Source organism: Vulpes lagopus, chromosome 16, assembly GCF_018345385.1.
Source record: "Vulpes lagopus strain Blue_001 chromosome 16, ASM1834538v1, whole genome shotgun sequence".
Lineage (NCBI taxonomy): Eukaryota > Metazoa > Chordata > Mammalia > Carnivora > Canidae > Vulpes > Vulpes lagopus.
In genome coordinates this window covers 23,077,693-23,095,520 of record NC_054839.1, presented here as the reverse complement: position 1 = coordinate 23,095,520, position 17,828 = coordinate 23,077,693, and positions in this window count along the sequence as shown.

Genomic DNA, 17,828 nt, shown 5'->3' with positions numbered 1-17,828 from the left:
AATTGGAAGCATATATAGTGGCACTGATGCTTGTATGAGGACCTCCCTACTTCAAGCAACAGAAAATGACTTGGATTTGGAAGCCTTGTGAAGTAGTATTACTTACTACCATGATGGCTTGAATCAGCTTTCTGCTCACCAGTTCTTCTGACCTGCCATCTTACCCCTTAGAATACCGTTTTTTATTAGATACCTCCAGAATTAAGCATGTCGATTGCCACTCTTGCCTGGATAGCCATTATGGAAATATAAGTCTTCCATTGATATTTATGTGCTGGTGTCTGGACTATGACATTCTAGAATCCCATCATTCTCGCTGATATTTGGGATACCAGTTCCATACAATATCCCTAAGTGTTATTTGAAACTTACAGGACATAATTAGCATCTAACTTCTCAAAGCTACTGCATTTATACTACACTTTATAATATATTCCTTATTATCTCAATGAAGAGGATATATTTTTAGTTCTCTCAGAAAACATAAAGTAAGTGGTAAGAACCTGTTATGGGATGAAATGTGTCTCCCTAAAATTCATACATTAGTCTTAATGTCTAGTACCTCAGAATGTGACTTTACTTAGATAAAGGGTCTTTAAAGAAATAATTAAGTTAAATGAAGTGATTAGAGTGGATCCCATCTGATATAACTGGTTTCTTCATAAAAAGAAGAAATTGGGATAGAGACAGTTACAGAGGAAAGACTATGTAAAAATGTAGGAAGAAATTGGGCATGCACAACCCAAGGAAAGAGGCCCCAGAAGAATTCAACCTTGCAACATCTTGATCTCAGACTTCAATCCTCCAGAAACAGTGAGGAAATTAATTTCTGTTATGTAAGCTACCTGGTCTATAGTTCTTTGTTATGGCTTGTCTTAAAACTAATGTAGCAGTTACATTTTAGTTTGAAATCTATTTTAAGAGATCCATCTACACCACATCTATATACATTGGAGCAATAATATTTCTTCACTGAATTCCAGAATCATAAATTCAAATGCAAATTCAGTATTTCCATAGAGAGTTCTATATTTTCTTAAATTTAACAGCTGAAAAACTGAACTCCTTATATTTTGTGCGAATGCCATCATTGCAGTCTCCCACTCAAAACTGTTGTCAAATCAACCCCTTCTACTAATTGTTCTTGCGAAAAGCTGTCAAACTTGACACTGATAGGAGTAAACTGAGTAAGGGCAAGTAAAACAGAAGACGAAGTCACTGAAATAAGAAATAGCATGGAACCAAGTTTGCTGTGTAGTTTGTAAGTTCAATGTAATAACTCTAGCTTGAAGTGACATGGTAAGACAATAGATAGTTACAAGTATAGAAGTGATATGATGCACCTTAAGTTTTAAGAAGATTATACTAGCTACTGCATTAAGAATAGATGAAAGAAGAGCAACCAGAAAAAAGAGATATAGTAAGAGATTATTGCAAAGTTATAGGATGAAAATGGCAGTGTGTTGGGCAGGGTGTTGGTATTGAAGGTGGTAATTGCTGTTTAGATTTTTAAAAAATATTTACTACATACTTTTTTTAACTCCTACATCAATTATTACATATTTGTCAAAATTATATTGAGAGGAATAACATTTAAATGATCTGGTTATATTTTTGCTTTCTTAAATTTGTCTGGTAACCATTAACAGTATAACCACAATTAATACTTGAAGGTAAATTATATGTACTTTATATGTTTATAGCCCTGGAATAAAAAACTAAAATGATATAAATGGCACCATCCAATTTCTTTAATATTAGTTTATATGTAATGGGAACTCCATGGAATACATGTCCAGATGCATTTTTTACTGTTGTCTTATTACATATTATTTTAATTATCCTTTATACCTTTTGAACACTAGTAGTATGAATTTATCAATGTAAAATGGATGTTTATATATATGGATGTCAAAGATGTCCACATGCATAATATATTTTAGTTTCTTCTAGAAAAGCATTTTAAAGTTATGTAATTAATGTAAAATTTGTTCAGTTTCTGATAATTAAATAGTTAATTGTCTTTATATAAATTAGTTTACTGTATGAAAATATATCAGATACTTGGATTTTAATCAAATAGATATCTAATAAATCCATAGTTCCTTTGAGAAACTACTAGAATGCAATGTAGATGTACTTTTTTTCATCACATTTGAAATCTCCATGTCAATTCAATGGTTTTAGGTTATCATTTGTTCTGACCAAATATATATTATATATGTTAAAATTCATATAGAAAGATACTTTGCAAACTCCCCCTCTTGGTATTTACCCCTGCTTGCTACCCTTAGCATACCCTATCAGGATGAAAGTTTTCATTTAAATAGTCCAGTAGAAAATCTTGCATGAATTTTTCAGATCTGCTAAAGAAAGCCTTTGATAGTAGAGGTGATTTAAATTAGTGCTAATTTAGAACCCTTTTGAGAATATTTCCCTGTCAGCTCAGTGCTTAACATAGAGCTAATTAGAGCTATTTTGCTACAAACGGTGATTGTTAAGTCCAGCAACAACACACACTGAATGATTAAAGTGCCTCAGAAACAGAAATAGAACTGCAATTTTCATTAGAGGGTATTTTCTTTTCTGCTTTGACCTCATAGATTCAATTTTTGAAAGAATAATATCTCTTATTAAAGATACTAGGCAGGGAAAAACGACTGGCCTGACTTCTAAAAAAAGGATAATAAGTAATTGTGTATTTCCCTGATAGAGATGATATATTTTATAAAGCATATTCATTTAAATGAAACTATACATATTCATATTTTATTGTTAATTTATCATTGCAATTTTAAGGGAAATGAAATGATGACTCCTGTTTTTTTAACTACCTTGACTTTTTAAAACTGAGGTGAAATTCACATAACATACATTTTAAAGTGGACAATTCAGTGGTATGTCCTACATTCACAGTATTATGTAAAAACCATGTCTCTTTAATTTTAAAACTTTTTGTCACTCCAGAGCTCATTAAGTAATCTTGCCTGTGACTCTCTGCATGGAAGTAAAAACCATTATCTCTTTTGGAAATTCTATTCAGCATCAACATTGAAAAAATCAGAGAATGGGATGCCTTGGGTGGCTCAGCGGTTTAGTACCTGCCTTTGGCCCAGGGTGTGATCCTGGAGTCCCGCGATCACCATCAGTCCCACATTGGGCTCCCTGCATGGAGCCTGCTTCTTCCTTTTCCTCTCTCTCTCTCTCTCTCTCTCTCTCTCTTATTCTCTCTCTGTATCTCATGAATAAATAAATAAAACCTTTAAAAAGAAAAAAAGAATCAGAGAACACCTATTTGTCAGGATAGATTCCCTTTTTGGTCTAGAATCCAGAACAGATTTATGCCTGGAGGTTTAAGAAGAACTTTGACTTCTGACAATGGTGAATGTATAAATTTCTTATCTCTCTTGTGCTGCTTCTTTCTTTGTGCAGAAAAATGGCAACCCTTTGGCCATCAGTAATATGCAGATTTTTGCCCTTGAATTATACTCTTGAGGTGTTTGTAATTTTCATATAATCAAGGTTAATTTGGATTAGAGAGGAATTTCAAACTATGTTAGTTCTATTTAGAGGAACCAGGTTGAGATGCAGAGGCACATCTAATAGAAGGGCAACAGCTATCTTTCTTACTTACACTTTTCTGCCAGTTCCAAGAACTTTTTTGGCCAGGGGTTCAAGGGATGAGCAACCCTCAATTTAGCCTCTATGTTTTATTTTATTTACAAATAGCCTTCCTGAAACAAATAACACACTGAAGCTATCGGTTTGATTAGAATAGCTTCCCACCTGCTATGCAGCTTGCTTTCTTCCTTTTGCATATTTTCACTTCAATTTCCCTTTCTTAAGTTTGTTGCTGGAATGAGTATTCTTAGTTTCAGAGTTCTCCTTCATATATAGCTTCCCCACTTTTTTATGTGTTATTTTACAAGATGGGAGATAGTATCTTTTGATAACTTTAAGTTTCCAATCTTAAATTGACCCAATTATGAATAATTATTAACATTAGTGCTTTTCTTTGTTTTATGGAATAAACCTTTCTTATAAGAGGTCATGAAGATATTTGAGTAAAGTTACATAAAACTTGGGATCCCTGGGTGGCGCAGTGGTTTGGCGCCTGCCTTTGGCCCAGGGCGCGATCCTGGAGACACGGAATCAAATGCCACATCGGGCTCCCAGTGCATAGAGCCTGCTTCTCATTCTGCCTGTGTCTCTGCCTCTCTCTCTCTCTCTCTCTGTGTGACTATCACAAATAAATAAAAAATTTAAAAAAAAAAAGTTACATAAAACTTTACATTGCTGAGCTCCCTGGGTGGCGCAACGGTTTAGCGCCTGCCTTTGGCCCAGGGCGCGATCCTGGAGACCCGGGATCGGATCCCACGTCGGGCTCCCAGTGCATGGAGCCTGCTTCTCCCTCTGCCTGTGTCTCTGACTCTCTCTCTCTCTCTCTCTGTGACTATCATAAAAAAAAAAAAAAAAAAAAACAACTTTACATTGCTTAATTCATTGTCCCCTAATCTCTCAGGATGGACAATTTTACTTTTATTGGTCACTGTTGACCCACGTGCAAAGCATATATAATAATAGGATCAACTAATTTATATATTATATAATATATATATATATATTTATATATATTTTGTGTGTGTGTGTGCAGCTCCAGTGGTTTTATGTATGCAAACATGCTTGCAACAATGACTGGCAAAATGTGCTATCTTTATTATTACTAGAATGCTTCAACTTATTTGCCCTGGTTGGGATGACTGATTCATTTTAAATATATATATATATATATATATATATATATATATATATATATATATATATTTATGACTTGCTTGTGTCTGAATATACGAAGTAATACTCCAGACAATTTTCCAATGTATATTGGTGTTCAATTTGTCAACATAAAAAATAGCACCCGGTGCTCATCCCGCCAAGTGACCACTGCAGTGCCCACGACCCAGTCACCCCCCACCCCCCACCCACCTCCCCTTCCACCACCCAGAGTTAGGAGTCTTTCATGTACTGTCTCCCTTTCTGATATTTCCCACTTATTTTTTCTCCTTCTCCCTTTATTTCTTTTCACTATTTTTTATATTCCCCAAATGAATGAGACCATATGATGTTTGTCCTTCTCCAATTGACTTATTTCACTCAGCATAGTACCCTCCAGTTCCATCCACCTCGAAGCAAATGGTAGGTATTTGTTGTTTCTAATGGCTGAGTAATATTCCATTGTATACATAAACCACATCTTCTTTATCCATTCATCTTTCGATGGACCCGAGGCTCCTTCCACAGTTTGGCTATTGTGGACATTGCTGCTAGAAACATCGGGGTGCAGGTGTCCTGGCGTTTCATTGCATCTGTATCTTTGGGGTAAATCCCCAGTAGTGTAATTGCTGTTTGCTAGGGCAGATCTATTTTTAACTCTTTGAGGAACCTCCACACAATTTCCAAGTGGCTGCACCAGTTCACATTCCCACCAACAGTGTAAGAGGGTTCCCTTTTCTCTGTATCCTCTCCAAAATTTGTGGTTTCCTGCCTTGTTAATTTTCCCCATTCTCATTGGTGTGAGGTGGTATCTCGTGGTTTTGATTTGAATTTCCCTGATGGCAAGTGATGCAGAGCATTTTCTCATGTGCATGTTGGCCATGTCTATGTCTTCCTCTGTGAGATTTCTCTTCATGTCTTTCGCCCATTTCATGATTGGATTATTTGTTTCTTTGGTGTTGAGTTTAATAAGTTCTTTATAGATCTTGGAAACTAGCCCTTTATCTGATACGTCATTTGCAAATATCTTCTCCCATTCTGTAGGTTGTCTTTTAGTTTTGTTGACTGTATCCTTTGCTGTGCAAAAGCTTCTTATCTTGACGAAGTCCCATAGTTCACTTTTTGATTTTGATTCTTCTGCCTTCGTGGATGTATCTTGCAAGAAGTTACTGTGGCCGAGTTCCAAAAGGGTGTTGCCTGTGTTCTCCTCTAGGATTTTGATGGAATCTGTCTCACATTTAGATCTTTCATCCATTTTCAGTTTATCTTTGTGTATGGTACAAGAGAGTGGTCTACTTTCATTCTTCTGCACGTGGCTGTCCAATTTTCCCAAAACCATTTATTGAAGAGACTTTTTTTCCAGTGGATAGTTTGGCTCCTTTGTTGAATATTAGTTGACCATAAAGTTGAGGGTCCACTTCTGGATTCTCTATTCTGTTCCATTGATCTATGTGTCTGTTTTTGTGCAGTACCACACTGTCATGATGACCACAACCTTGTAAAACAACCTGAAATCTGGCATTGTGATGACCCCAGCTATGGTTTTCTTTTTTAGTATTCCCTGGCTATTAGGGGTCTTTTTCTGATTCCACACAAAATTTAAAATAATTTGTTCCAACTCTCTGAAGAAAGTCCATGGTATTTTGATAGGGATTGCATTAACGTGTAAATTGCCCTGGGTAACATTGATATTTTCACAATATTAATTCTGCCAATCCATGAGCATGGAATATTTTTCCATCTCTTTGTGTCTTCCTCAATTTCTTTCAGAAGTGTTCTATAGTTTTTAGGGTATAGATCCTTTACCTCTTTGGTTAGGTTTATTCCTAGGTATCTTATGCTTTTGGGTGCAGTTGTAAATGGGATTGACTCCTTAATTTTTCTTTCTTCAGTCTCATTGTTAGTATATAGAAATGCCACTGTCTTCTGGTCATTGATTTTGTATCCTGCAACACTGCCAAATTGCTGTATGAGTTCTAGCAATCTTGGGGTGGAGGCTTTGGGTTTTTTATGTAGAGTATCATGTCATCTGCGAAGAGGGAGAGTTTGACTTCTTCTTTGCCAATTTGAATGCCTTTTATTTCTTTTTGGTGCTTGATTGCTGAGGCTAGGACTTCCAGTACTATGTTGAATAGCAGTGGTGAGAGTGGACATCCCTGTCTTGTTCCTGATCTTAGGAGAAAGGCTCCCAGTGCTTCCCCATTGACAATGATATTTGCTGTGGGCTTTTTGTAGATGGTTTTTAAGATACTGAGGAATGTTCCCTCTATCCCTACACTCTGAAGAGTTTTGATCAGGAATGGATGCTGTATTTTGTCAAATGCTTTCTCTGCATCTATTGAAAGGATCATATGGTTCTTGGTTTTTCTCTTGATGAATCACATTGATTGTTTTATGAGTGTTGAACCAGCCTTGTGTCCGGGGATAAATCCTACTTGGTCATGGTGAATAATCTTCTTAATGTACTGTTGGATCCTAGTGTCTAGTATCTTGTTGAGAATTTTTTCATCCATGTTCAACAGGTATATTGGTCTATAATTCTCCTTTTGGTGGGGTCTTTGTTTTTGGAATTAAGGTGATGCTGGTCTCATAGAACGAGTTTGGAAGTACTTCATCTCTTTCTACCTTTCCAAACAGTTTTAGTAGAATAGGTATGGTTTCTTCTTTAAACGCTTGATAGAATTCCCCTGGGAAGCCATCTGGCCCTTGACTTTTGTGTCTTGGGAGGTTTTTGATGATGGTTTCAATTTCCTCCCTGGTTATTGGCTTGTTCAGGTTTTCTATTTCTTCCTGTTCCAGTTTTGGTAGTTTGTGGCTTTCCAGGAATGCGTCCATTTCTTCTAGATTGCCTAATTTATTGGCGTATAGCTGTTCATAATATATTTTTTTAAATCGTTTGTATTTCCTTGGTGTTGGTAGTGATCTCTCCTTTCTCATTGATGATTTTATTAATTTCAGTCTTCTCTCACTTCTTTTTAATAAGGCTGGGTAATGGTTTATCTATATTACTAATTCTTTCAAAGAACCAACTCCTGGTTTTGTTGATCTGTTCCACAGTTCTTCTGGTCTCGATTTTGTTGAGTTCTGCTCGAATCTTTATTAACTCTCTTCTTCTGCTGGGTGTAGGATGTATTTCCTGTGTTTTCTCTAACTCCTTTAGATATAAAGTTAGCTTTTGTATTTGAGTTCTTTCCATTTTTTGCATGGATGCTTGTATTGCAATGTATTTGCCCCTCAGGTTGTATCCCAAAGATTTTGAATGGTTGTATCATCATTCTCATTAGTTTCCATGAATCTTTTTAAAGCTTCCGTAATTTCCTGGTTGACCCTTTCATCTTTCAGCAGGATGGTCCTTAACCTCCATGTGTTTGAAGTCCATCCAAACTTCTTGTTGTGATTTAGTTCTAATTTCTAGGCATTATGGTCTGAGAATACGCAGGGGACAATCCCAATCTTTTGGTATCAGTTCAGACCTGATTTGTGAGCCAGTATGTGGTCTATTCTGGAGAAAGTTCCATGTGCACTTGAGCAGAATGTGTATTCAGTTGTGTTTGGATGTAAACTTCTGTAAATATCTGTGAAATCCATCTGGCCCAGTGTATCATTTAAAGCTCTTGTTTCTTTGGAGATGTTGTGCTTAGAAGACCTATGGAGTGTAGAAAGTGCTAGATTGAAGTCACCAAGTATAAGTGTATTATTATCTAAGTATTTCTTCACTTTGGTTATTAATTGATTGGTATACTTAGTAGCTCCCACATTCGGGGCATATATATTGAGGATTGTTAAGTCCTCTTGTTGGATAGATCCTTTAAGTATGATATAGTGTCCCTCTTCATCTCTCACTACAGTCTTTGGGGTAAATTTTACTTTATCTGATATAAGGATGGCTACCCCTGCTTTCTTTTGAGGACCATTTGAATGGTAAATGGTTCTCCAACCTTTTATTCTCAGGCTGTAGCTGTCCTTCTGTCTAAAATGAGTCTCTTGTAGACAGCAAATAGATAGGTCCTGCTTTTTTATCCAGTCTGACATCCTGCGCCTTTTGATGGGGTCATTAAGCCCGTTCATGTTCAGAGTTACTATTGAAAGATATGAGTTTAGTGTCATCATGATATCTATTCAGTCCCTGTTTTTGTGGATTGTTCCATTGGACTTCTTAAAGGGGAATTTTAAGAGTCCCCCTTAAAATTTCTTGCAGAGCTGGTTTGGTGTCACATATTCTTTCAGTTCCTGCCTGTCTTGGAAGCTCGTTATCTCTCCTTCTATTCTGAATGAGAGCCTTGCTGGATAAAGTATTCTTGGCTTCATATTTTTCTCATTTAGGACCCTGAATATATCCTGCCAGCCCTTTCTGGCCTGCCAGGTCTCTGTGGAGAGGTCTGCTGTTAATCTAATACTTCTCCCCAAATAAGTAGGGATTTCTTGTCTCTTGCTGCATTAAGGATCTTCTCTTTATCTTTGGAATTTGCAAGCTTCACTATTAAATGTCGAGGTGTTGAACGGTTTTTATTGATTTTAGGGGGGATCTCTCTATTTCCTGGATCTGAATGCCTGTTTCCCTTCCCAGATTAGGAAAGTTTTCAGCTAGGATTTGTTCAAATACATATTCTGGACCTCTGTCCCTATTGGCGCGCTCAGGAACCCCAATTAAATGTAGATTTTCTCTTCCTCAGGCTGTCATTTACTTCCCGTAATCTATCCTCTTGATCTTTTGTTTGTCTCTTTTTTCCTTAGTTTCCCTCTTTGCCATCAACTTGTCTTCTATGTCACTCACTCGTTCTTCCACCTCGTTAAGCCTCATTGTTAGGACTTCTAGTTTGGATTGCATCTCATTCAATTGATTTTTAATTTCTGCCTGATTAGATCTAAATTCTGCAGTCATGAAGTCTCTTGAGTCCTTTATGCTTTTTTCTAGAGCCACCAGTAGCTATATAATAGTGCTTCTGAATTGGCTTTCTGGCATTGAATTGTAATCCAGATTTTGTAACTCTGTGGGAGAGAGGACTGTTTCTGATTCTTTCTTTTGGGGTGAGGTCTTCCTTCTAGTCATTTTGCCCAGTGCAGAGTTGCCAAAAACAAGTTGTATTGGGAAAAGGAGAAAAAGAGAGAAGAGAAAGAAGGAAAGAAAAAGAAAAAATATAAAAAAGAAGAAAAAAAGAGAGAAAAGAAAAAGAAAGAAGAAAAAAAGAAAAAAGGGGGGAAGCAAACAGAAATCAAACAACAACAACAACAACAAAAACAAAAAACAAAAAAAACAAGGGGGAGTATCCTCTGATTCTGTATACTTTAAGTCCCTCAACTTCCCCTGGAACTTTCCAGTGCTGCTTGGTCAATAATTTGTTTTTCACCTGTCCCTCTAGCTGGTCTTCTGGGGGAGGGGCCTGCTATGCTGATTTTCAGGTGTTAGCACCTGGGGGAGCTGCTCTGCCCCTGCCTGGTGCAGGGCTCAATGGGGGTTGTTTACCCCGTGAGGCCCCAGGAGGAACAACCGCAGTGGCGGGGCCAGCTCTGCAGCCCTGGAGTCAGCCTCCGCAGTAACTCCGGGGCTCTCCGTCTGCAGGGCCTGGAGGCTCCGGGGCGGGGCCGCTGATCTGCTCAGCTCCGGGCAGGAGCGTCCTCGCTGTCCTGGGCCCTCCCGGCCTCTGCCCTCCGAGCTGCTCCGGGTCCCGCCGTGCACACTGCAGCCCTTAGGGAGCTCGGCCCGGGGTGTGGGGCTCTCCCGGGGCGCAGGTGCCTGTTAGTGGATCCCGAGGGCATCCCCGCCCTCCTGGGTCCTGCTCTAACTCCCTGAGCCCCTTTCCGCCCGGGAAGGTTGGTGCAGCTCCTGCTTCTCCGGGACGGGGCTCTCCTGTCCTGGGGACACTCGCCCGGGCCTTAGCCCGGCTCCTCGGGGACCCCTCTCCCTTGGAGGCCTTTTGTTTCTTTATCTCTTTTTCCCCGTCTTCCTACCTTGATAGAAGCGCGAACTCTTCTCACTGTAGCATTCCAGCTGTTCTCTCTTTAAATCTCAGGCCGAATTCGTAGACTTTCAGGATAATTTGAAGGTTATCTAGGTAATTTGGTGGGGACAGGTGACCTGGGGACCCTACTCTTCCACCATCCTGCCCTGCCCTCTGACTGATTCATTTTAATGGAGTTTTTTTGTGTGCCCCTATTTTATTTAACTAAAAATAAAATTTACGTATATATCACCTATACTTATATATCAATGTAGACCTTTCTCTACTAAGATGCATTTTTCCTTACAGCTTTATTCTTGTAGTGCTCATCCTTAATTTGGAAGTAAAATTCAGTTGTTTGTTTAATAATTCTGGGGCCAAGCTATAGGTAGTTTCATATTCTTTCTTCTGCCATGTTATGCATTGTTTTCAGTATAAGAAAGTAATTACTCTCTTAGATTACAAGATTATATTTTGGCATGATTAGAATAGTAAAATATTCCTAGATTCATTGCATACTCCTGTGTTTTTCAATGGGTTTTATACTGGCCTGCAATTTGAAAGTTTTCAATCTTTATTAAACAATGGGGAAAGTATCAGCCTCCAAAGGCAAATTGAAAGGTTTAACCAATTGAGCCACGCAGGCACTCCCAAAGTGAATGGTTTAAATCTCGTGAGATTACGTCACTTAGGAGCTGTGTTCCCTAGGTTCCCTATGTCCTAGGAAGATACTTAATTTCTTACGTTTTGTTATTTTGTTATCCTCATTCTGAAATTAGTAATAAAGTTTTTTTAACTCACTAGTATGTTATTTTTTACTTTAATTTCAGTATAAACCACAATGTTGTATTCGTTTCAAGTGTGTGACATAGTGATTCAACAATTCTGTATATTACTCAGTGCTCATCATGATAAGTGTACTCTTAATTCCCTTCACCTATTTCATCCATCCCTCAACCACCTCCCCTTTGGTAACCATCAGTTTGTTTTCTTTAGTTAGGCGTCTGGTTTTACTCTTTTTTCTTTGTTTATCTGTTTCTTAAATTCCACATGAGTGAAATCATATGGTATTTGTTTTTTCTCTGACTTATTTCACTTAGTACTATACCTTCTAGCTCCTTATATGTTGTTGCAAATGGCAAAATTTTATTCTTTTTTTATGGCTAAGTATATACTTATCTCTTCTTTATCTATTTGTCTATTGATGGACACTTAGAGTTCTTCCATAATTTACCTACTGTAAGATTGGAATAAAGATAGTTCTTTTTGAATTACTGCTTTCATATTTGGGTAAATACCTGGTAGTAGAATTATTGGATCATGTGGTAATTCTATGGTTAAATTTTTGAGTAAACTCCATACTATTTTCTACAGTGGCTGCACCAGTTTGCATTCCTACCAAGAGTGCTTGACAGTTCCTTTTTCTCTACATCATTGACAACACTTGTTTCTTGTGTTTTTGATTCTAACCATTCTGATGGGTATGAGGTGAAATCCCTTTGTAATTTATGATTTGCATTTTCTTGATGATGAATGATGTTGAGCATCTTTTCATGTTTCTATTGGCCCATCTGTGTGTCTTCTTTGGAGAAATGTCTGTTCATGTCTTCTACCCATTTTTATTTTTTATTTATTTTTAAATATTATTATTTTGTTTCATGTTTTTATTTAAATTCCAGTTAACATACAGTGTAGTATTAGTTTCAGGTGTAGAATTTAGTGATTCATTACTTTTTAAAAAAAATATTTTATTTAGTTATTTATTTATTTATTTATTTATTTATTTATTTATTTATGAAAGACAGAAAGGGAGACAGAGACATAGGTGGAAGGAGAAGCAGGTGTGGGACTAGATCCTAGAACCCTGAGCTGAAAGCAGATGCTCAACCACTGAGCCACTCAGGTGCCCTGATTCATTACTCTCATACAATATCCAGTGCTCATCACAAGTGCCCTCCTTAATACCCATCATACATTTAACTCTTTCCCCTGCCTTCCTCCTCTCCAGCAACCTTCAGATTGTTCTCTATTGTTAAGGGTCTGTTTTATAGGTTGTCTCTCTTTTCTCCCCATGTTCATTCGTTTTGTTTCTTGAATTCCACATAGGAGTGAAATCATATAGTATTTGTCATTCTTTGACTTCTTTCACTTAGCGTAATACCCTGTAGCTCCATTCATTTAGCATAATACTCTGTAGCTCCATCCACATCATTGCAAATGGCAAGATTTCATTCTTTTCTATGTGCACTAGAAAAGAATGTGTATTCTCCTGTTTTAGTATGAAATGTTTTCAATATATCTGTTAGATCCCTGTGGTAACCTGTGTCATTCAAAGCCACTGTTTCCTTTTTGATTTTCTGTTTGGATAATCTATCCATTGGTGTAAGTGGAGTGTTAAAGTCCCCTACTATTATTGTATTACTATGAGCTATTTTGTTTATGTTTGTTATTAGTGGCTTTATGTATTCAGTTGCTTAAGTATTAGGTGCATAAATATTTATAATTGTTATATCTTCTTGTTAGATTACTCCTTTTATGAGTATAAATTGTTCTTGTTTGTCTCTTATTACAGCCTTTGTTTTAAAGTCCATTTTGCCCTATGTAAGTATTGCTACCCCAGCTTTATTTCCTTCCATCTGCATGATAAGTACTTTTATACCCCTGTGCTTTCAATCTGTATGTCTTTCAATCTGCAGTGAGTTTCTGGTAGGCAAAATATAGATGAGTCTTGTTTTTTTTTTTTTTTTTTAATCCTTTCCATCCCTCCATGTCTTTTGATTAGAGCATTTAGTACATCTACATCAAAGTACTTATTGATAGGTATATACTTATTGCTATTTTATTACTTGTTTTATGGTTGTTTTTGTAGTTCTTCTCTGTTCCTTGCTCTCTTTTGTCATGGTTTGCTGACTTTGTTTAGTGAAATACTTGAATTCGTTTCTCTTCATTTTTTGTATATATATGATCAGTTTTTGGTTTGTAGTCGCCATTAGGTTTATAGATAACATCTTATGATACAGCGGTCTATATTAAGTCGACAATTACTTTAAGTTTCAACCCATTCTTTACTCCTTTCCATGTCATGTTTTAGGTGTTTGGTGTCATACTTTACATCCTTTAATTTTATAAGTCTCTTGACTGTTTTTTTATAGATATACTTAACTTTACTGCTTTTTGCTACCTATTTTTCTTCTACTTATGGTCCTTCCTTTCTACTCAGTCTACTCTATCCTTTAAGATATCTTATAGGCTTTGTTTAGTGGTCATTTTTTAGTGAATTTCCTTAACCTTTTTTTCTCTGGAAAACTCAATTTCTCCTTCTATTGTGAATGCTAGCCTTGATAGAGTACTCTTAGTTGCAGGGTGTTTTTGTTTTTATTTGTCACTAGCACTTTGACTATATCATGCCAATACTTTCTGATTTACAAATTCCTGGTGGAAAATCAGCTGAAAATCTTATAGGATTTCCCTTGTATGTAATCATTTTCTTTTCTCTTGATGCTTTTAGAATTCTCTTTATCACTACTTTTTGTTATATTAATTACTATGTATCTTGGTGTGGACCTCGTTGGATTGATTTTGTTGGAGGCTGTCTGTGTCTTCCAGAAATAGATTTCTGTTTCCTTCCCCAAATTCAGAAAGTTTGCAGTTATCATTTCTTCAAATAAATTTTCTTCTCCCTTTTTTCTCTCTTCTTCTTTTGGGATCTCTGTAATGCAAATATTAATACACTTGATGGTTTTGCTGAGTTCCCTTAATCTATTCTCTTTATTAATCTTTTTTCTTTTTTTCAGCTTGATTGTCTTCCATTGCTGATCTATGCTTCTGCTTCCTTTAGGCTACTACTTATCCCATCTATTGTTTTTTTTTTTTTTTAATTTAAATTATTGAGGTTTTTAAAATCTCTGATAGGTTCTTTTTCATATTATCTCTTTGTTGAAAGTCACACTGAGCTAACCTGTTGTTTTCTCAAGTCCATTGAGGATCTTTATGACCATTACTTTAAATTATCTTATCAGGTATATGACTTATCTCCATTTCATTTAGCTCCCTTACTGTGATTTTGTCCTGTTCTTTCATTTGGGACATAATCCTTTCTCCTCATTTTGTTAAAATCTCTGGATCTGTTTCTATAGGTCAGGAATGTCAGCTATGTCTCCTGCTCTTGATATTAGTAGCTGTTTGAAGAAGAGATCCTGTAGTGCCCGGCAGTGCTATTTTCCCTTTTCAGCTTGTACCTGGCACTTCAGAGCTATCTCCTATATGTGTTTTGTGCCTCCCTATTATTATGGCTGAATTTTACTTGTCTTCAATTCAGTTGTCTGCAATGGCTCTTTTTTCCTGTTGTGGGCAAGATTTTGTCCTTGTGCTGTTAATAGGACAGTCTGGGACCACCTCTTGCTTGAGTTAAGTTAGACCAGGTATTTCTAGTGATGCAGTATCACAAAACTATAGCACGCTCTCCTATGTTGTCCCTTTAGAAGCTTTCATTGATGTAAGCCTGCAGGCAGACCAGATATCTGCTCCAGCCCACTGCTAGGACCATAGTTGGATTGGTGTTTGTGGTACTTCTCCCCTCTCCCTGGGACAAGATTCACTTTGGAGTGTTATTGACCCCTGTTGGGGCTGCTTGCACACTGTCAGACCTGTGACCACTTTGAATGGACTCCAGCCAAGGATGTTTTGGAGAGAGCAGGTCTAGAGGGGAATACAGGGGTAGGGCACGTGGAGTTAGGAAGGTTTTCCTCAGTCAGCTGCTGAAGGGGACTTGGAGTAGCTTTAGGAAACTTGTGCTGCTGGGCTGAAGAGGGCTGTTTCATAGGAGAACTCAGCAGCAGGGGGTGTGTTGCTAGTAAGTTCCACTGATGGTTCATTGCAGGAAGGGACTTGCAGCCACCCAGGAAAACTGTCAGGCTAGCTGAGCTGTAGGGGGTGGATCCACAGAAGTTCATGGACATAGGGTACTGTTAGCAAACTAGGTGTATAATGTTGCACTTTACTGGTTCTTGCAGGTATCTCTTGTATGTATCTATGTTGGGGGGCAGGGGAGTAAAATGCTTCCCACCCTTTGTTTTGTTCATGAAGAGATCTTCCAAAGATCCCTGACCCTTTAGTCCTTCCTGTAATCTCCTTCCTGTATATCCCAAACATTTTCCAAACTGCTGCTCCTATGCTGTATCTTAGCAGAGCTGTTTTTTTGTGATGTTTCTCTAAGGATTAGAACTCCACCCTCCAATTCCACCCTCCAACCAATCAGCCCAGGGTCTTGCAGGCTGATTTTTAAATTTCTAGATGTTAAACCTCACTAATTGTTAAGCCCCTGTGGTTTTCAAAGACAAATGTTATGGTGTGTGTGTGTGGGGGGGGTGCGGGGAATTCATCTTCCTATGTGGTCCCTGTGTGTCTGGGGTGCCTGCTTCTTTCCCCTCTTCACCATTGCCCAGTATCCCCCTACTTCAGATAGTCCCAGGGTCAGTTTGACTCTGAGCATGATTCCACCCTTCTACCCTCTTCATTGTGGCCTCTTCTCTACATTTAGCTGTGAAGAGTGTTTTTCCAGTCTTTGGGCTATTTTTTGGGGTAATTTACTCATATGTGAGTGTTATATAGTTGTATCCATAGGACAGGATGAGCTTAGGATCCTCCTGCTCCTCCATCATTCCTGGAATTGTCTATATAATTTCATAAGAAATGAAATATATATTATATGTGAGAAGCTTAGTAATTGGTCTGGTGAAATTATATAAAAATACTAGCTATATAATTGCTGTATGTTTCTGATATGATTTTCATGGAGCTTATCAATTATTTAAGTATTTTCCTCAAATATGTTTTATGTCTTCGAGGTTTATAGCATCCAGAACATTTTGGTTTTGCTGACTCATGAATGATGACTGATATATTGGACTTTTTCCTACTATATATAGCCTATTATTGGGTAAAATAACTTTTCATACAATCTTCTAAAAATAACCTTTTGTTTTTAGCTTATTCTGTCAAAGAAAGAACAGTATGTTTGGTTATGTTTCCATTTCAAAGACATTTTAAATGTTCCATTTCAAGAACATTAGTCTGTTCTTGAAATCTGGATTTTTTCCTTTTGCTTTTTATAGGCTTATTATTGGTGTTTAGAAGAAAAATAACCAAAACTTGTTCAGGGTGTGTGTTCTTCTGTTTCATTTTATGCTTATGTTGCATCCCTTTTCCACTCCTTTCATCACTGACTCCTTTATTTTGTCATTAATTGTCTAGATTCATACACTTTGCATTTTTGTTATGCTAAGAGACTTCTTTTATTTGATTTCTTTCCTATTACTAATTTATTTTTTTCATATTTTAATTCCCACCTTTATAACATTTCAATTATTCCTCATTTTATGCTAGTATATATTAAAATATAATAAATTGTTTTAACTCACATTGACAAATACCTTGGTAATCTTGATCAGAAAGTCAGCATTCAACATTGAATAAATTACATGGTAGCCCGGTGGCGCAGTGGTTTAGCGCCGCCTGCATCCTCGGGTGTGATCCTGGAGACCCGGCATCGAGTCCCACGTGGGGCTCCCTGCATGGAGCCTGTTTCTCCCTTTGCCTGTGTCTCTGCCTTTCTCTATCTCTCTGTTTCTCTATGAATGAATAAATAAAATCTTTTTTTAAAAAGAATAAATTCCAAAAATATCCTTGAGATATAAATCTAATCATGGTTTCACCATTGTTAATTACTAAGTATTCTCTTGACTTTGAAAAACATCAAATGTATTCCTATTTTCTATTTCTTTCCAATTTTACTGTGGACTATTTCATGGTAAACATTATTGCTTCTTATACATTTTATACATATTTTGTTAAGTTACATTTTATTGGAAACATGAGAAGAATAAAGTAATCTATGTCATTTAAAATATTTTATTATATTATATATAGGTGTATCTATGTGCATATATATCATATACATACTTCTATATTAAAAGTATATAATGTACAAATGTAAGAGTGTTCAGCATAAAACAAAATCTTCTATGTTACTTCTTTAATGAACAATGATTACATCATAGGATTGTTTTGTAAAGTACAAATTGGATCCATGAGGTGCAATAAAATGTTGATTGTGAA